General features: G+C 37.8%; 1 long non-coding RNA gene across 1 annotated transcript in view; it reads right to left on the reverse strand.

Moving 5' to 3' along the window:
• Nucleotides 1-20,932, reverse strand: part of LOC124553708 — a 583,058-nt gene extending 562,126 nt beyond the window's left edge. The window contains exons 1-2 of the long non-coding RNA XR_006968114.1: nucleotides 20,248-20,932; nucleotides 19,527-20,088 (exon numbers count right to left, since the gene is read on the reverse strand). This is a non-coding gene — a long non-coding RNA (uncharacterized LOC124553708). The remainder of the gene's footprint in view (nucleotides 1-19,526; nucleotides 20,089-20,247) is intronic.
• Nucleotides 20,933-22,486: the final 1,554 nt, after the last annotated feature.

A 22,486-nucleotide genomic window follows, 5' to 3' on the forward strand; every position in this document is an offset into this window, starting at 1 on the left:
AGGGTAGAAAAGTGAAGAGGATGTTGATCTTTTACTGTAGGCACCGTTTAAGAAGGGTCTGTCCAAAATTCCACTCTAAGGAGGTGAAATGGGGGATGAAAGCATTTTTAAAGTACATCACTATTAAGGGATTCCCCCCCCCCCCCCAATGAACCATGGAACTTGCCATTGGTGGGGAGGCTTGCATGCCTCGACGATACAGATAGCCGTACCATAGGTGCGACCAAAACAGAGGGGTATCTGTTGAGAGGCCAGACAAACGTGTGGTTCCTGAAGAGGGGCAGCAGCCTTTTCGTAGTTGCAGGGGCAACAGTCTGGATGATTAACTGATCTGGCCTTGTAACACTAACCAAAATGGCCTCGCTGTGCTGGTACTGCGAATGGCTGAAAGCAAGGGGCAACTAAGGCCGTAATTTTTTCCCGACGGCATGCAGCTTTACTGTATGATTAAATGATGATGGCGTCCTTTTGGACAAAGTATTCCGGAGGTGAAATACTCCCCCATTTGGATTTCCGGGCAGGGACTACTCAAGAGGACTTCGTTATCAGGAGAAAGAAAACTGGCGTTCTGCGGATCGTAGCGTGGAATGTCAGATCCCTTAATCGGGCAGGTAGGTTAGAAAACTTAAAAAGAGAAATGGATAGGTTAAAGTAAGATACAGTAGGTAGTGAAGTTCAGTGGCAGGAGGAACAAGACTTTTGGTCAGGTGAATACAGGGTTATAAATACAAAATCAAGTAGGGGTAATGCAGGAGTAGGTTTAACAATGAATAAAAAAAATAGGAGTGCGGGTAAGCTACTACAAACAGCATAGTGAACGCATTATTGTGGCAAAGATAGACACAAAGGCCACACCTACTACAACAGTACAAGTTTATATGCCAACTAGCTCTGCAGATGATGAAGAAATTGATGATATGTATCATGAGATAAAAGAAATTATTCAGGTAGTGAAGGGAGACGAAAATTTAATAGTCATGTGTGATTGGAATTCGAGAGTAGGGAAAGGGAGAGAAGGAAACATAGTAGGTGAATATGGATTGGGGGAAAGAAATGAAAGAGGAAGTCGTCTGGTAGACTTTTGCACAGAGCATAACTCAATCATAGCTAACACTTGGTTCAAGAATCATAAAATAAGGTTGTACACATGGAAGAATCCTGGAAATACTACAAGGTATCAGATAGATTATATAATGGTAAGACAGATTTAGGAACCAGGTATTAAATTGTAAGACATTTCCAGGGGCAGATGTGGACTCTGACCACAATCTATTGGTTATGAGCTGTAGATTAAAACTGAAGAAACTGCAAAAAGGTGAGAATTTAAGGAGATGAGATCTGGACAAACTGATTAAACCAGAGGTTGTACAGAGTTTCAGGGAGAGTATAAGGGAACAATTGTCACAAATGGGGGAAAGAAATACAGTAGAAGAAGAATGGGTAGCTCGGAGGGATGAAGTAGTGAAGGCAGCAGAGGATCAAGTAGGTAAAAAGATGAGGGCTAGTAGAAATCCTTGGGTAAAAGAAGAAATATTGAATTTAATTGATGAAAGGAGAAAATATAAAAATGCAGTAAATGAAGCAGGCAAAAAGGAATACAAACATCTCAAAAATGAGATCGACAGGAAGTGCAAAATGGCTAAGCAGGGATGGCTAGAGGACAAATGTAAGGATGTAGAGGCTTATCTCACTAGGGGCGAGATAGATACTGCCTACAGGAAAATTAAAGAGACCTTTGGAGAAAAGAGAACCACTTGTATCAATACCAAGAGCTCAGATGGAAACCCAGTTCTAAGCAAAGAAGGGAAAGCAGAAAGGTGGAAGGAGTATAAAGAGGGTCTATACAAGGGCGACGTACTTGAGGACAATATTCTGGAAATGGAAGAGAATGTAGAAGAAGACGAAATGGGAGATACGATACTGCGTGAAGAGTTTGACAGAGCACTGAAACAGAGAGAGTCGAAACAAGGCCCTGGGAGTAGACAACATTCCATTAGAACTACTGACGGCCTTGGGAGAGCCAGTCCTGACAAAACTCTACCATCTGGTGAGCAAGATGTATGAGACAGGCGAAATACCCTCAGACTTCAAGAAGAATATAATAATTCCAATCCCAAAGAAAGCAGGTGTTGACAGATGTGAAAATTACCAAACAATCAGTTTAATAAGCCACAGCTGCAAAATACTAACGCGAATTCTTTACAGACGAATGGAAAGACTAGTAAAAGCCAACCTTGGGGAAGATCAGTTTGGATTCCATAGAAATATTGGAACACGAGAGGCAATACTGACCTTACGACTTATCTTAGAAGAAGGATTAATGAAAGGCAAACCAACGTTTATAGCATTTGTGGACTTAGAGAAAGCTTTTGACAATGTTGACTGGAATACTCTCTTTCAAATTCTGAAGGTGTCAGGGGTAAAATACAGGGAGTGAAAGGCTATTTACCATTTGTACAGAAAGCAGATGGCAATTATAAGAGTCGAGGGGGATGAAAGGGAAGCAGTGGTTGGGAAGGGACTGAGACAGGGTTGTAGCCTCTCGCCGATGTTATTCAATCTGTATACTGAGCAAGCAGTAAAGGAAACAAAAGAAAAATTCAGAGTAGGTATTAAAATCCATGGAGAAGAAATAAAAACCTTGAGGTTCGCCGATGACATTGTAATTCTGTCAGAGGCAGCAAAGGACTTGCAAGAGCAGTTGAATGAAATGGACGGTGTCTTGAAAGGAGGATATAAGATGAACATCAACAAAAGCAAAACGAGGATGATGGAATGTAGTCGAATTAAGTCGGGTGATGCTGAGGAAATTAGATTAGGAAATGAGACACTTAAAGTAGTAAATGAGTTTTGCTATTTGGGAAGCAAAATAACTGATGATGGTCGAAGTAGAGAGGATATAAAATGTAGACTGGCAATGGCAAGGAAAGCGTTTCTGAAGAAGAGAAATTTGTTAACATTGAGTATAGATTTAAGTATCAGGAAGTCGTTTCTGAAAGTAGCCATGTATGGAAGTGAAACATGGACAATAAATAGTTTGGACAAGAAGAGAATAGAAGCTTTCGAAATGTGGTGCTACAGAAGAATGCTGAAGATTAGATGGGTAGATCACATAACTAATTAGGAGGTATTGAATAGAATTGGGGAGAAGAGGAGTTTGTGGCACAACTTGACAAGAAGAGGAGACCGGTTAGTAGGACATGTTCTGAGGCATCAGGGGATCACAAATTTAGCATTGGAGGGCAGCGTGGAGGGTAAAAATCATAGAAGGAGACCAAGAGATGAATACAATAAGCAGATTCAGAAGGATGTAGGTTGCAGTAGGTACTGGGAGATGAAGAAGCTTGCACAGGATAGAGTAGCGTGAAGAGCTGCATCAAATCAGTCTCAGGACTGAAGACCACAACAACAACAAGGGATTTTTGAAGCTAAGACTATGAAAACTGACATTGATTTATCTGTTGGAAAATAAAAAACTCGTGTTTCAACTCTTTGGGAATTCAACCACTACGGGGGTAAAATAGTGGGTGAAAGTTATTTTTGAAAATAAATAACTACTAACAGATTTTTAAGGCTACATCTATGACAACTGGTTAGAAATATAAAAAATAAATTTTTCAGTGTTTCTGGAAATTTAACTCCTTAGGGAATGCAACAGTGGGTGAATATCTTTAAGAAAATATTTTGTTACAATAAAAAAAATACAAAGTCAGTTTTATGAAAATTGGTACTTCAATTCTCAGTTAGATGTCAGTAAATATTGGCTAGCAAATTATAAATGCTACAGACATATGTCCACAACAAAGTAAAAGGCATAATTAACAAAAACTTTGGACTCCAGCTACCAGAATCACTTTTTGGTCACCATTACATTCAGAAAAGAGCATGCTTATATGGCCTTCATTAGTGTGGACAGAAAGCTTAGAAATTGTTGCAATTTCTGAACAATACAAAAATCGGATTAAATAAAAACTAAAATTCTCTGCAGGCCATACAGTCTACATGGGCAAAGCAGCGGCGCTAAGCTAGTAATAATAATAATAATAATAATAATAATAATAATAATAATAATAATAATGGCTTTTGGAACAGACAAATGTAAGAAAAATAGCATAGTCAAGGGAAAACACACTAAACAAGAAGATTACATATTGGATAACCACAGCGACTGTATAGAAGCGATGGAAAAAACAGATGCCTATAAATACCTAGGATACAGACAAAAAATAGGAATAGATAATACAAATATTAAAGAAGAACTAAAAGAAAAATATAGACAAAGACTAACAAAAATACTGAAAACAGAATTGACAGCAAGAAACAAGACAAAAGCTATAAATACTTATGCTATACCAGTATTGACCTACTCATTTGGAGTAGTGAAATGGAGTGACACAGACCTAGAAGCACTCAATACACTTACACGATCACAATGCCACAAATATAGAATACATCACATACATTCAGCAACAGAAAGATTCACATTAAGCAGAAAGGAAGGTGGAAGGGGATTTATAGATATAAAAAACCTACATTATGGACATCAATATAATGGAAGGAAACATTCCACGTGGGATAAATTATATATAAAAACAAAGATGAGGTGACTTACCGAACAAAAGCGCTGGCAGGTCGATAGACACACAAACAAACACAAACATACACACAAAATTCAAGCTTTCGCAACAAACTGTTGCCTCATCAGGAAAGAGGGAAGGAGAGGGGAAGACGAAAGGAAGTGGGTTTTAAAGGTTTTAAAACCCACTTCCTTTCGTCTTCCCCTCTCCTTCCCTCTTTCCTGATGAGGCAACAGTTTGTTGCGAAAGCTTGAATTTTGTGTGTATGTTTGTGTTTGTTTGTGCTACATTATGGACAGGTAGACAATTTAAGAAAATTCTTTCTAGAACGAGCAGAAACTAGCAAAATACACAAAGCAATCACTCACTCATATAAATACATCAGCTACACCATTGCAATTTCATAACCACTTCTACAACCCTTTAGATCACATAACATCAACAGATACAAAGAAAGTAAATTGGAAAAAGAAAACACTACACGGCAAGCACCCGTATCATCTGACACAGCCACACATAGATCAAAACGCATCCAACACATGGCTAAGAAACGGCAATATATACAGTGAGACGGAAGGATTCATGATTGCAATACAGGATCAAACAATAAACACCAGATATTACAGCAAGCATATTATTAAAGATCCCAATACCACAACAGATAAATGCAGACTTTGCAAACAACAAATAGAAACAGTAGATCACATCACAAGCGGATGTACAATACTAGCAAATACAGAATACCCCAGAAGACATGACAATGTAGCAAAAATAATACATCAACAACTTGCCATAAAACATAAACTAATAAAACAACACGTTCCCACATACAAGTACACACCACAAAATGTACTGGAGAATGATGAATACAAATTATACTGGAACAGAACAATTATAACAGATAAAACAACACCATATAACAAGCCTGACATCATACTCACCAATAAAAAGAAGAAATTAACACAACTAATTGAAATATCCATACCCAACACAACAAATATACAGAAGAAAACAGGAGAAAAAATTGAAAAATACATCCAACTGGCTGAGGAAGTCAAGGACATGTGGCATCAGGATAAAGTCGACATTATCCCAATTATACTATCAACTACAGGAGTCATACCTCACAATATCCACCAGTACATCAATGCAATACAGCTACATCCAAACATATATATACAACTACAAAAATCTGTAATTATTGATACATGTTCAATTACCCGAAAGTTCCTAAATGCAATATAACATATACCATACAGTTACAAGGAAGTCACGCTTGACCGAGGTCCGCGTCACGTTCCATTTTTAACCAGACTTAAGTCTGAGAAAAAAAAAAGTCAATAATAATAATAACAATAAGTCCTTTCATTAAGTCCTTTCTGGTTCTGCCTTGCTCTGAACCCACTATCCAACAAGCTACATAGTACAAATTATGGATATAATATTACTGGAACATACCCACACAAAATAACACATTTGCTATACATGGATGATCTAAAACTACTGGCAGCAACAAATCAGCAACTTAACCAATTACTAAAGATAACAGAAGTATTCAGCAATGATATAAATATGGTTTTTGGAACAGACAAATGTAAGAAAAATAGCATAGTCAAGGGAAAACACACTAAACAAGAAGATTACATATTGGATAACCACAGTGACTGCATAGAAGCGATGGAAAAAACAGATGCATATAAATATCTAGGATACAGACAAAAAATAGGAATAGATAATACAAATATTAAAGAAGAACTAATAGAAAAATATAGGCAAAGACTAACAAAAATACTGAAAACAGAATTGACAGCAAGAAACAAGACAAAAGCTATAAATACTTATGCTATACCAATATTGACCTACTCATTTGGAGTAGTGAAATGGAGTAACACAGACCTAGAAGCACTCAATACACTTACACGATCACAATGCCACAAATATAGAATACATCACATACATTCAGCAACAGAAAGATTCGCATTAAGCAGAAAGGAAGGTGGAAGGGGATTTATAGATATAGAAAACCTACATCATGGACAGGTAGACAATTTAAGAAAATTCTTTATAGAACGAGCAGAAACTAGCAAAATACACAAAGCGATCACTCATATAAATACATCGGCTACACCATTGCAATTTCATAACCACTCTTACAACCCTTTAGATCACATAACATCAACAGATACGAAGAAAGTAAATTGGAAAAAGAAAACATTACATGGCAAGCACCCGTATCATCTAACACAGCCACACATAGATCAAAACGCATCCAACACATGGCTAATAAAAGGCAGTATATACAGTGAGACGGAAGGATTCATGATTGCAATACATGATCAAACAATAAACACCAGATATTACAGCAAGCATATTATTAAAGATCCCAATACCACAACAGATAAATGCAGACTTTGCAAACAACAAACAGAAACAGTAGATCACATCACAAGTGGATGTACAATACTAGCAAATACAGAATACCCCAGAAGACGTGACAATGTAGCAAAAATAATACATCAACAGCTTGCCATACAACATAAACTAATAAAACAACACGTTCCCACATACAAGTACACACCACAAAATGTACTGGAGAATGATGAATACAAATTATACTGGAACAGAACCATTATAACAGATAAAACAACACCACATAACAAACCTGACATCATACTCACCAATAAAAAGAAGAAATTAACACAACTAATTGAAATATCCATACCCAACACAACAAATATACAGAAGAAAACAGGAGAAAAAATTGAAAAATACATCCAACTGGCTGAGGAAGTCAAGGACATGTGGCATCAGGATAAAGTTGACATTATACCAATTATACTATCAACTACAGGAGTCATACCACACAATATCCACCAGTACATCAACGCAATACAGCTACATCCAAACACATATATACAACTACAAAAATCTGTAATTATTGATACATGTTCAATGACCCGAAAGTTCCTAAATGCAATATAACATATACCGTACAGTTAAAAGGAAGTCACACTTGATCAAGGTCTGCGTCACTGTCCATTTTTGACCAGACAGAACGTCTGAGAATAGAAAGAAATAATAATAATAATAATAAAACATGATGTGCTCCACATGAGAAACATAGTCTGAAAATGTGACCACTAAAATACAGATCCTTTTTCCCTAACATTCAGTCTGATCACTCTGGTCTAAAGTGATTTAGAAAGTGTGCTTTTCATATGGGGAAAAATGCTAAATTTACAAGGTTCAGTTGTTATGAGAAGGTTATTATTTTCAACACATGTATCCCCTTTAAAACTCGATATCCTACTCACAACTGGTACTGAGCAGTGTTCCATCAGACAAAAGGGCAGTAAGTTGGAACAGTTCGGGAAGCACCACTCGTGCGGTTTTAATGCATTAACTGATGTGATAATAGAAAATACTCCTGTGGATGAGTAAAGTAACAGTTCCAGCTCAATCTGAAAGTCCATTCCAGATATAATGTGAAAGGGTAGATATACAGTAGCCCCATGAACTTACTTTGAGACAGAATTTCAGCAATAATCTACAACAGAAGGTGGTAAAAGCAAGGCATAAAAACAATGACATTTGTAAAATGACTGCACGGAGGGAAATGATGGGCCAAGTATAATATGAACCCCTCAAGTCACAGAGTAAAAATCCTGTACAGATTTTAGTTGAATAACATGGAATTCATAATATTCCATAATTCTCAATTTTGTCTGGCAAACGTTCTAGTTACAGATGTGTAGTGATAAAAACACATACAAGTCTCAGTGTGTTAGCAGGTATCTTACCCACTTGACAATTCCACTTTTGTGCACATTTTGACCACTGTGCTACAGCATTTGCTCATGTGCTCAGTGGAGGGACCTAATAGGTAACTGCTGCTCATAAACAACATGATGGCTGTATGTTTTCAAATGTGAGCCAATGTCAGCTCCAGTGCTTTCTCGACTGTAGTTTAGGTAGAGATCGCTAATAGTTTTATGTCTCAAATTTCAATCTGCATATCATTATAAGCTCTGATCAACCACACAAGAAAGCATTTACATGACATTTATAACTTCCACACAGCCAGACACACTGTTATTCCCAATTGTCTGTTTCGTTTCTCATTGGCGTTCGATGTCTCATCTATGGTGTTTCGTAAAAGTTAAAGAGGAAGGAAAATTTAGTTTTAGTGTCCCATCAGTAATGTGATCAGTAGAGACAGAGCGTAAGTTGAGCTCATTTGAACTATGGAAAAGAAATCAGCTGTGTCCTTTCGAAGGAAGCATCGCAGCACTTGTCGGAGCAGTTTAGGAAAATCGCAAAATACCTAAACAGGGATGGCCAGAGACAGATTTGAACTGTTGACCTTCACAATATGAACACAGTGTCCTAAACAATAAGCCACTTTGCTTGGTACAGAGTTTTGTGCCAAACTAATTGAACTACTACTTGAAATTCCAAATGTATCAGTGTTCCATGTACTACATATTTACTTTTTACATTTCATTTTCTTGTAATTCAGACAGGCATCATCAAGAAAACTGTTGCGTTTAGTTATGTCATTGCCCGCAGCCTTAATATTTACACCCTCCATTTTCCAACAGATGATTTGCTGTGTTTTGTCTCCCATCAACAACGTCCATTGTGGTTACAGTCATTGAATCTTTGTAAACTGGTTACATAAGAGCAATACATAAGAACACACGTACCACTCCAGGTGAGTGGTGGGTATACCTACCTCTCCTTACTGACAAACGATACTTGCAATGAAAGTAATTCATATAGTGAGTAAATAATAATATAAAATAATATGCCTAATGTGAATCGGCAGGTTCTATGTCGTGGTCTTATTTATGCTGTGCTTGTGGTGAAGTGTACTGAACAATGATATACACGTCTACCACAGGACTCTGGTCCAGTGACTTAGCGAGAGGAAATACCTGCTTGGGCGTGACAAAAAGTATTCTGAGCATTCACCGTGCTGCCCTGGCCATGTGCAGAAGAACAGTTGTAACAGTAAAAGAAAAGTGGTGGAATTGAAGGGTGATGAATTTTTGAGATGCATATTGATGTTGTATATGGAAGCTTGACACAGCAAATTATTTTTAATTACTGAAGTATTGAGAGAAGAATTTAATATATCACACAACCAATAGTAAATGATGTGCAAATGTATTTCTAAAATGTGATGTAAATGAGATAATATTTTTTGGAATTAAGAGAGTTCTTACAGTTTTGGTTTCGAGGTCTGGAAGATTAACATAGAAAGTACACGGTCAGTTTGCTACTATACACATATAATAACCCCAAGTTTGAAGAAACAGTTACATTGAAAACACCTGAAATGCTATAAGGTTGTGGCATCAATTTATAGAAACATCTTCAATAGCCTAATATGTAGACTGTGTCCTATGAAGAAGAGTGTCAGTTTTCAGGGATATGACAGCAATGTTTATTTGAAACAAAAAACATCATACAGGCATTTTCTCTACTCAGAATAGCACATTTAATGTACCTTTGTTTTTAGGTGAGTTGTGCGCACATACATGCCTTACCCACCCAACCTCCTTGACATTACATTCTAGCCCAATGTATCTCACTGCTTTCAACCTCTCTGCACACGATGTCTTTCTGCCATTAAACAAAGCGTCAAACAATGCAATTATCCATGGTGTGATGTGTGTGAAGTAGTGTGAGGGGCAATCTTCGGTCACACGCTGGCTAAAATGCAATGTATCTACACAGACAATGAATGCACAGATGTGGTATATATTTACAGCTTCTGCAATTGTTGTGCTCCTGCTGCAGTTCAAGGATACAATTGTGGCTCTCTGACACTTCAAATTCCCGATTGTATAGTGTGTGTTCCAGAGTTTTCAGGAAACTGTGCAAAACAGGTATTCTTCCAAATTCCCATTTTTCTTCTGATTGTGCAGTTCAGTAATCCACAACACATTGTTGAAACAGTTCAGTGTAGTCCTACTATCCACACAGCAGCTTTCTGTAAATATCAATGGCTCACCAGCAATTGTTACATGTGGAAAACTTATGTCACTTCATTTACAGTGTGTTCGCAATATCCAGTTAGTGATAATGCCACACGTCATTTGCTTTTGTTAATACTACTCACCCCACCGTGAACTATGGATCTTGCCATTGGTGGGGAGGGTTGTGTCCCTCAGTGATACAGATAGCCATACCGTAGGTGCAACCACAACGGAGGGGTATCTGTTGAGAGGCCAGACAAACGTGCGGTTCCTGAAGAGGCGCAGCAGCCTTTTCAGTAGTTGCAGGGTCAACAGTCTGGACGATTGACTGATCTGGCCTTGCAACACTAACCAAAGCGGCCTTTCTGTGCCGTTACGGCGAACGGCTGAAAGCGAGGGGAAACTACGGCATTAATTTTTCCCCGAGGGCATGCAGCTTTACTGTATAGATAAATGATGATGGCTTCCTCTTGATTAAAAGTGTTAACGAAGATTGCTCAGAACTCACAAAGAAAAGACAGTGTGGTGATAATAGGAAGTGCAAACAATGTTTACAGAAATGAAGCCACTGCTTTTGTTGAGAAGCTGATCGCAGTGCTGCGGTTCCTGCATTTCACAAATGTAATTGTAACAACACTCCCACAAAGGTACGATCTTCTGAACTGGTCGTGCATTAACAAATAAATTCAATGAACGAATTATAAGTTAAAAAGCTTTTGTGCCAAATTTGTAAATGTAAAGCTCATGGATATTGATACTTACGAAAGAAACTGTTTTACACGCCATGGAATGCATCACAACAAACAGGGTAGGCAAAGATTAGCTGTGAACGTTAACGATGTACGTGAACAGAAATCTCACGATAACGATAACAGACCTGTTATTGCAATGGAAGCGCCTTCACAGGAAACTAAGACAGTGGACCAATTCCTATGGAATTAGGTCCGAAAGAACTAACGAAGCAAGGGACCGTAAATTTGCAGTAAAAATTCACATAGGTGTCAACTTTTCTGACAGTTTAACAGATACCGTAAGTCCTTTAGTCAGTAAAAATAACTTCATAATGCACATAAATATAGGTGGTGTGTCAGGAGAAATGAAGAACAAACTATATAACTTAGAAATACTCTTAGGCAAATAAACTCTGTAAAAGTCATATGTTAGAATGAACATTGGCTTAAATGGGACAATGTCAAGCTACTAAATTCACTCTCAGGATACAAGTTAGCATCGAGTTTTTGCAGAAAAAAGGGGTTTGGGGGATCATTTATATTAGTTGAACAGACACAAAACTTCGAAGCCAAAACAACTTTTGATTGTTTAAATAAGGAACAGGTACTCAAAAGCTGTTGCATTGAGCTGTCTGAATACGGTTTACTAATCACAAGCATATATCACATCCCGGAATATTGGGCTACTAGGGCATTTCTAGAGAAATTTGAAACACTGCTAAGTAGGTTGCAGGCAGGGAAACTATATAAAAAGATTGTAATTTGTTCTGATTTTAATATAGATATAAGAGACGAAAACAGATTTGTTACCACTCTGAAGGATTTGTTGGCTACAAATGGCTTAACACTAAATTTTACTGAGTACACCAGGGTAATAGCCACTTCTGCCACAATCATTGATAATATAGGGAGCAGGAAAAATTATGGAAATACAGAAAAATATGTATTAGAATTAGGAATATCTGATCACTCAGCACTTTTTATGTCATTGCCATACATAGACAAAACATATAGGCCCACAGTAAAATTGGTCAGAAATTTCAGCCAGCCAAATATAAACACATTTATCTTGAAATTAAAGGAAACCCACTGGACCTTCAGCAACCAGTGGTCAGTAAACAATAATTACAACCCTTTCATATCTGAATTCAAGAACATTTTCAACAAATGCTTTCCCCTCGTATCAACCCATGATAAATACAATAAAAGTAAGACATGGATTACAGAAGGTATCAGGATCTCTAGTATTAAAAAGAGGGAAATGCATAAGGAAGCGAAAACAAACCATGATGCTGAATTTATTAGGTACAAAATCAAGTACAAAAAATATTTGATCGGGTTGTCAAACAAGCAAAACAAATGGCAAACAGTAAATATATAGCTAATGCCTCAAATAAATCAAAAGCAGTATGGCAGGTTGTCAAGAAAGAAACAGGTACTGAAGAAACCAAACATTTTAATTACAAACTAGAAATTGGTGGGAAAACTGTTACTAACGCTCGGCACATCTGTGAAGAATTTAATAAGTACATCATAACCACAAACAAAATTCATAGCTTCTTGTTTTCACAAATAAGACCTGATGCAGTACTGCAGGAATCAAGAGAGTTTAAATTTACTGCAGTATTGTGTCAGGAAGTAGCTAATATCATACAATCCCTAAAAAATCTTAAATCTGTGGGCTGGGATGAAATTCCAACAAATATCATAAAGGCAGGAAGTGACAGCATTGCACCTCAACTCTGTAAAATAATAAACCAATCATTTGATGAGGGCTGCTTTCCAGACAGACTGAAATATGCTGAAGTTTGTCCAATCTACAAAAAGGGAAAAACAAGATGATTTAGTAAATTTCCACCCAGTGTCTATACTCCCAGTTTTCTTTAAAATACACTCCTGGAAATGGAAAAAAGAACACATTGACACCGGTGTGTCAGACCCACCATACTTGCTCCGGACACTGCGAGAGGGCTGTACAAGCAATGATCACACGCACGGCACAGCGGACACACCAGGAACCGCGGTGTTGGCCGTCGAATGGCGCTAGCTGCGCAGCATTTGTGCACCGCCGCCGTCAGTGTCAGCCAGTTTGCCGTGGCATACGGAGCTCCATCGCAGTCTTTAACACTGGTAGCATGCCGCGACAGCGTGGACGTGAACCGTATGTGCAGTTGACGGACTTTGAGCGAGGGCGTATAGTGGGCATGCGGGAGGCCGGGTGGACGTACCGCCGAATTGCTCAACACGTGGGGCGTGAGGTCTCCACAGTACATCGATGTTGTCGCCAGTGGTCGGCGGAAGGTGCATGTGCCCGTCGACCTGGGACCGGACCGCAGCGACGCACGGATGCACGCCAAGACCGTAGGATCCTACGCAGTGCCGTAGGGGACCGCACCGCCACTTCCCAGCAAATTAGGGACACCGTTGCTCCTGGGGTTTCGGCGAGGACCATTCGCAACCGTCTCCGTGAAGCTGGGCTATGGTCCCGCACACCGTTAGGCCGTCTTCCGCTCACGCCCCAACATCGTGCAGCCCGCCTCCAGTGGTGTCGAGACAGGCGTGAATGGAGGGACGAATGGAGACGTGTCGTCTTCAGCGATGAGAGTCGCTTCTGCCTTGGTGCCAATGATGGTCGTATGCGTGTTTGGCGCCGTGCAGGTGAGCGCCACAATCAGGACTGCATACGACCGAGGCACACAGGGCCAACACCCGGCATCATGGTGTGGTGAGCGATCTCCTACACTGGCCGTACACCACTGGTGATCGTCGAGGGGACACTGAATAGTGCACGGTACATCCAAACCGTCATCGAACCCATCGTTCTACCATTCCTAGACCGGCAAAGGAACTTGCTGTTCCAACAGGACAATGCACGTCCGCATGTATCCCGTGCCACCCAACGTGCTCTAGAAGGTGTAAGTCAACTACCCTGGCCAGCAAGATCTCCGGATCTGTCCCCCATTGAGCATGTTTGGGACTGGATGAAGCGTCGTCTCACGCGGTCTGCACGTCCAGCACGAACGCTGGTCCAACTGAGGCGCCAGGTGGAAATGGCATGGCAAGCCGTTCCACAGGACTACATCCAGCATCTCTACGATCGTCTCCATGGGAGAATAGCAGCCTGCATTGCTGCGAAAGGTGGATATACACTGTACTAGTGCCGACATTGTGCATGCTCTGTTGCCTGTGTCTATGTGCCTGTGGTTCTGTCAGTGTGATCATGTGATGTATCTGACCCCAGGAATGTGTCAATAAAGTTTCCCCTTCCTGGGACAATGAATTCACGGTGTTCTTATTTCAATTTCCAGGAGTGTAGTTGAACGAATAGTATGTAATCAATTAGAAAAATACAATAAAGAAGGTAATATTATTCTCAATAACTAATATGGGTTTTGGAAGTGACAAAACACTTTACAAGCTGTAAATGAACTAATCTCTAAAGTAAGTAAATGCCTCAACAAGAAACAAAGTGTATCTGGTATTTTTTGTGACCTCTCAAAGGTCACCATAAGCTACTGCTCCAAAAATTGGGTACCTATGGCTTCCATGGAAAATCTATAAGATGGTTTTCATCTTATCTCAAAAAAGGCACCAAAGGGGGGTTATACATCAAAAGGGAGAGAAAACTTGCTCTAGCTGGAGAAAAATACAAGCAGGCGTGCCCAAGGGCTCAATATTAGGATCACTTCTGTTCTTATATTACATAAATGACACGCCTATCAAAGTAAATACAGATACAATACTTTATGCAGATGTCTCAACTGCTGTAGCCTGTTGTAAAAACACTGAATAATTAGTATGGACCACGAAACAAACTCTACAAGAAATTTAACAATGGATAAAAAATAATGCTGTGAAATTAAATCGTGAAAAAACCCAAATCATACACTAGAGGACCAAACGAACTACTGAATGTATATCGCAAATAGAATATTGAGGTAAAGAACTGACCACATTGATTCTGTACAATTTCTTGGGATAACTTTAAATAAAAACTTGCAGTGGACCAACCATGTGGACAGTTTACTGAAGAGATTAAATAATTTAGTTTATATAATGAGGGTACTACACAAAGTAATAGATTTAACGGTGAAGAAAATTGTATACCACACGTATTTCATAACAGTTATAAGATATGGAACAACTTTTTGGGGTGTTGAAAAGACAAACTTCCTTCGAATCTTCTAAAAAAAAAAAGAGCAATGACAATAACTAATAGTAGAAATTCATGCAAACCACTATTCGAAAGCCTGGACTTCATGACAATCCCTTCCATCTCCATCTATGAAATACTTCTCTTTGATCAGAAAAACTTGCATCTGTCTGAAGGAAATCCATTCACACATGCCTATGAAACTACACATAAATTGAAATACATGCTACCTTGTCACAGACTCACATTATATGAAAATACTCCATATTACATGGCTCTGAAGGTCAGAAATAAGGTAAGGTCAACATCTGGGGAATCCACAATGGAGACCATTGGCACAAACCTAAAAAGCAAATGTTGTTATAGTCTAGAAGACTTTCTATATGGATAAAAATCAAATATTATAATTTAGAAGAATTTATAAATAGGAATAGGGAGTAAGGATACAAGTACAAATGGTATACTTTCAAAGCCTTATAGATACAAAGTATACACATTCACTGTATATTCATGTTTATAAATAGAATTATAGTTTGAATGGTGTTTTGTAGTCCGTCCAGTACATCCATACGTCATATAGGTGTGTGAAGGCTATGGGAGTGTTTCGATGAGTTAAGAAAAGATTTAAATTTTAATGTCGTATTGTTATTATAATAAGCAATGAATGTATTATGTATTTCCTGTAGTATATAAAATACTGTAACAACTGAGGTTAAAGACTGACAAGTCACCAATGTTCTCAATCGAATGACTGTATTAAAACATGTTATGTGACAATACAGTATCTTATGTTATACCGTGTCTGTGGACATTTATGGACCTTTGCCTAATTCTAAAAATGGATTTTGTTTTGTCTTTGTGGTGGTTGATGTATTTTCAAAGTTCATAAAGGCATTTCCTCTTAAGAAAGCTACAAGTAAGCAAATCATCTCTAAGTTTGAAAACATGTTTTCTTCAGTTGGGTATTCCTAAAACAATTTTATCTGACAACAGTTCACAGTTTACATCACAAGCTTGGAAAGATTCTATTGATCACACAAAAGTAAGCCATATTCTAACCTTAGTGTACCGTCCGTCGAGTAATCTTGCAGAAAGATACACCAGAGAAATTGGTAGACAGTTTAGAACGTATTGTTGTAAGAATCATATCAGTTGCATAAATTATGTCAGTGATTTTGGGGATATTATGAAAAGCTTACAACATTCTTCAACAGGTTTTTCACAATTTGAAATCATATTTAATACTAGACCAGCCCTAATTTATTTCTGAGAATGTTGAGTTCCTCCATGTAAAATTCTGTTCATTGTTACAATCAATATGTACTAGCTCTGTATTTAAAGTTAAAATTATTTTTTTAGGAACATATGAAATTATGAAATATTTGGCTCAGTTAAAATTTCTATTGTTAATTACACAATTTAGTACCGTTTATTATGTCTGTTTCATGATTCATTTATAAATTAATAGAAATTCATTTGTCAAGAAAATTTATAAACCATTTGGAGTATTGTTATTAACACAGAGTGAGTAGGGAGTAGTGGGCATGCCTCTAATGTGATCAGACGTGTTTCTGTATTTTGGAGGAACAATGTAATTTCAGCTTTGTTAATGTTAAAATTCAAAAGACAGTGTGATATAGTAAAATGTGGAGCAAATAAATTCCAAAAAGAAACAAAATTCTGTGCAGGCATTTTTCTAAATTAGTTACATCAATTGGAACCATGAGAACCTAAAATGTGAAAAATTCTGCTTCAGGAATCAGAATCCTAGACATGAAGAACTGGAGCAAACTCTGTGAGAAAAGAAGATAAGTAAAATGTTTAGTGTAAATCTTACTCGTCGAGAAATATCGGAAATGGCTTCAATATCGACAATAGTAGTGACTCCATAGATGACGACACTCCACCAGAAGAAAACTATTGTTTTGATGCCACATGCCCCCTTGCAGCCACAGAAGTTGAACAAACTAAAAATATAAACAGAAGTATATGGAAAAATAATGATGTCATTGAAGCAAGGGAAATATTAAAATTATTCCATAGTGCAATGTTGAATAACAGACTAAATTTCAAGCTAAAGGAAGCTTTCAAAACTTACCAAGAATACTATAAAGATTTATTGATACAGACCAGGAGCAGCTATGTTGCAAACAAGCTCCAGACTTCACACAGTGTTACCAGTGGTGTCTTGGGAGTGACAAACTATTTTATAACAGGCAGGGCAAAAGATGTATAGACTTTAATATTGACCACGATGGGATGGTAACAAAAGATGAACTTGAAATTGCTAACATATTCAATGAACATACTTCTTCAGTGGGGGAAGCTATCAATGACAAACATAATAATCTGCAGTATAATTTTAAAGGAAATCCATCTGAGCATAACATACATCCAGCCCCACAACCTGCAAAGAAATAATTAACATCATTAGCTCTCTAAAATCTTCCCAATTCACAGGCATGATGGCCTCAGTATTAATGTATTAAAAGCATGCAGACAAACTGTGTCTGTAGCAGTAAATAATGTAATAGAATCAGGCACCTTCCCAGAAAGACTAAAAATAGCTCAAGTAACACAAATCTTTAAAAAAGGGGACAAACTCAAAATTCAAAACTACAGACCCACCTCAATACTTCCAGTCTTTTCCAAAATAGTTGAAATATACAGCAGAATTATGAGCTCTCTCCAGATGCACTACCTAATGTTTGAAAATCAAAATTGTTTCTTAATATGTAAATCAACCAGCAGAGCACCTGCTCAACTAATTGAAGAGATAACAAGTGACACCGAGAACAAGCAACATGTTGCAGGTGTATACCTCTACCTGGAGAAAGCTTTCAACTGTGTGAGCGCCACAATCCTGTTAGAAAAGCGCAGAATATTGGAATCAGAAGCACTTCTCATTACATAATAAAATCTTACGTGAGTAATCGAAAACAGTTTGTACTGCTCAAAGCTGAAACAGGTGTTCACAAATCCAAAATAACTAATATAAAAAATGGAGTGCCCAGAGCTCGGTATTGGGTCCTCTGCTGTTTTTAATTTATGTAAATGATGTAAGATGTTGCACTGAGAATTCCAAAATAGTTCTGAGTGCAGCTTATACATCCATCATGTGGAAAAAGGAATCATTTAATGAACTAGAGGCCCATTGTAATAACGTGACAAATGAAATTGCACAGTACTTTAACGAAAGCCATCAAATGTAAGTGATAGTAAAACATGACTCATGGAGTTTAACAACAGTAGTTTTAATGATGAAATTAAAGTATACAAAGGGAATGAATTAGTAAAAAAGACTTTAGTGTAAAATTCCTTGATTTAACAATTCAAAGCAATCTAAAGTGGGACACACATGTTGACACACTCGCATGTAAGTTGTCTAAGAATATATTTACAATTAATATGATTAGCTAGTTCTGCAAAGACATTGCCGCCCCACCCCTTATGAGTACTCTCCCTCCACTGGCTGCTCCCCCCCTTCCCCCCCTCATCTGTCCATGCCACCCCCATCCGCCCTACTCTGTGAAGTGTCTTCTTTGTGCGAAATTTTTAGTGCAGTGTTTTAAATGTGTGGTATTTGTTGTACTGTTGATGGGTGTAATTTTTCTCTCTTGCGAACAGAAACCAGACTGTCACAGTGTTTCTCAATTTTCTGTCTACTAGTGCACCTGTCTTCTTCCTGTGTATTTAATTAGCAGCACCAACTCTTTGTTTTATATTTTAACTTCCACAACTTTCTGCCATTTTACAATTGAAAAGTCACTTGTTTGAATTGTCTGCTTTTATTACTTATTATCTTCTTATTATGTTTTACAAATTCTATAGGTTGTAGAGCAGCGTACAAAGCTACTGCCAGCCTGACCCGTACCAGGGGGATTTGAAACCGAATAACAGAAAAATACAAAGGTTGTGGTAATAGACAGATATTTAAACACACTCATTCATAAAGACTAAAATTGCATGGTCATTTCGAAAACAGATCATAGACATGCCTCTTATGAGTATTTTCATGAGTACCGTATTACACACATATGTCATCCATAAACTACAAAAAATTCAATCTGGTGTCTAGTACGTTTAACAGCTCTATTCAAAAGGCGGATATTTTTTGCAACAGTACAATACTCAGCTAAACTTTTGTCTGTATCTCAAAATTTTCCGTTAGTACAATTTCCAATTTCAACCTGTAACAGTAAGATCAGTACATTCCACTGTTTTGACGTGCACATCATCAATCTTAAAACACGCAAGTTTCCGACCTAACCTAGACCTTGGGCTTAGCTACAGGTCAGTCTGTCATCACAACCAACATTAAAGGTGGGAGGGATACAGTGATGAGTACGAGAATCTAGCAGGCCTTTATCATTAAATATATGGCAGAAAATTTTGGGGAAATAGGATGAAAGATCAGAATGGAATTTTCGTTATTCAATTACAGTATAGTTCACATTTATTTATCATCCCTTTCTAATTACATAATGTCTTCAGTTACGCACTGTACCAATACTCATTTTGCACACTTTATTATCAACTATGGCTCTGGGAATTCTTCAAGAGTCATTTTGAATCTTCGCGATTATCTCTTCTAGATGTGGCTGGGTACATGCAGCATCCACTAATCCAAATGGGAACTGTGTCTGGAAAATCACGAGGATTATTAAACTTCTACTTATTACTAGCAATATATTTCACATTATACAACTGCTAATATTTCTGGTAATGAAAGCACGTTAGTGTGGGAAGGTTTCACACTTTGCACAAATGATGTACGTTCATTTACAAACATAGAAACTAACCTTACTTCTGACGAAGACTGTGTAAAGACGATGTGACAACTTTTCCAGTTCCCTTTTCACTGATATTTCGAATTATCGCTACATCGACTGACTTACATTGTGGTTCAGATACTTGTGAAGGCGTAAAAAAAGTGTTTAGAATCCATATTCTAAACATGAACTCCTATGGTACTGTGTGGTAATTTCTGTTATGATTCTCGACATAACACTATTAATGTAAACTAAACTGACAATTTAAATTAAAGCCAAAGGAAGAACGTAGGTAATATATACTTCATACTGATTCTTTAGTTGAAATTTTGCCTGTGGGCAAGTCTCATTTGCGACGAATGCCCGTGTAACATGTACGGTGATTAATAGCAGAAATCGCCGAAATAGGAGAGGGACAACAGTTGCTAACGAATTCGTTAACTGCGACACCAATCAGTAAACTAATTACTGATTACCAATTTACAACTTCACCTTGACGTTCATTTAATACGGTAGCGCGGGCAACAACGCCCGCACCATTCAAAAATTGACATCATATAGATCTAATCCTGAAAAGTCATACCGAGCGCTTCGAATGGTTGACTATGTAGAACATTTTACCACAAATATTGCAAAGTATGATGATTCTCGTCATAAAGAATTGGAAGATGCATGCGTTTATAAGAGCAGAACAAAAACAGCTGAAACGAATAAACTGCTTATCCAACATCTGCCTTTAGGGCTTCTAACTACTAACTGAAATCAAATATGAAAAATTCAAATCATTTAGTGAGAAGCTCCGGACAGCAGTGTTGCCAGACGTCACCGACAGATGGCACCCTGATACACTGGCTGAGAAAGTGTAGCGGTTCTCATTTGCTTTTAATAACACAGTCAGCAATCGGCAGTTACCGAATATTTATAGCCGCATAAGTCTTATACTTCGCTTGTTTAAAATAGGAGATGTGATGCATTTTGATAAGTTTCATGAACATTGTACATGCGTGTTGTACTACTATTTGCACATGACACATTTTACTGTAGTATTAAAACAGCTATAAAATAACGAGATATTATCACCCTACCTGGCCCTCTCCCGTGCGCCCCCTGCTCCCCTCCCCCATCTCTTCTACTCCCTCCCTTCTTCGGGTCTCCCTCGTCTCCTAGCGCCTGGCAGATCCTCTGTTTTGGTCATCGTCAGTGTGCCACATCAGTACAGGCGTCTAAAGCTAGCGAAATGAGGGATGCTCAACTACCGGACCTACCGATAGATGGCTGTAGCGCGTGCCGGCAAGAGACCGTATCATTGAGTGTCCGCCATATCTGAATTTGGCAAAAAACAAAGTGTCAAAACACGGATGAAAATGTTTTTCGTTCTGCGCCCTCATAAGTATTTTATATTGGATGTTCTAGATGTCTACACATCAACATAAAGAAGTGTTTCTAATCTAGCGAGAAAAAACGGTGACAGTTCTGCTATGAAATTCCTAAATTCGAGTGTGTTTTGAAAGCTTGACAAGCTGATCTATAAATTGTTTACTATTTTATGAGTGCTTTACTTATTTGCCCGTTTTAAAACACTATTTAAGATTCAATGGAGGTCAACAAATTACCTTACTTGCCGAAGATGGTATAATTCGGAAAATCAAGTGTGGACAACAGTGAAGACGTCTCTTGAAAAAAAGTTGACATCGTTTGCTTAGGGGTATCTTTACTGACAACAGAAATTACAACTGAACTATTAAAGTATTACTTACGTATAAACGGAAAAAATCGTTATTTTTTCTTTATCTGAAGTGATGCATTACCGATCTACATATATACTGACACTGTAATTGCAACATGCACTTACGAATTTGGCTCTCTGTTTGATCAGTAATTTAAATGCCATGATTTTATTATCGCCTGTACATGACACGGTGTATTTAAACTGAGTGATATGGTAGAAGCACCAGTTTTTAACAGTGCTTCACTCTTTGATACGAGACAAGAAATACATTTAAATGAGACAAACACAAAGCCCAACGTTAAGGCTTCTCGTAAATGCATGACTTGTATCATTTGGAAGTTAAGTCTAGTAATAATATTATATTGGACTGATCCATGATGATCTAGGCAGTGAAGGGACCTGTTGAAAATAACCTCGATCACAGCTGTTAATTTTAAGGTTGGGGTGTCTTAAAACTCTAATTTTCCAGTCTGACACCCAAACAATTTTAAAATTGAATTCAAAACATGTCAGTGAGCAAAATTAATTACACTTTGAATA

The sequence above is a fragment of the Schistocerca americana genome, chromosome 11 (assembly GCF_021461395.2).
Source record: "Schistocerca americana isolate TAMUIC-IGC-003095 chromosome 11, iqSchAmer2.1, whole genome shotgun sequence".
NCBI classification, from domain to species: Eukaryota; Metazoa; Arthropoda; class Insecta; order Orthoptera; family Acrididae; genus Schistocerca; species Schistocerca americana.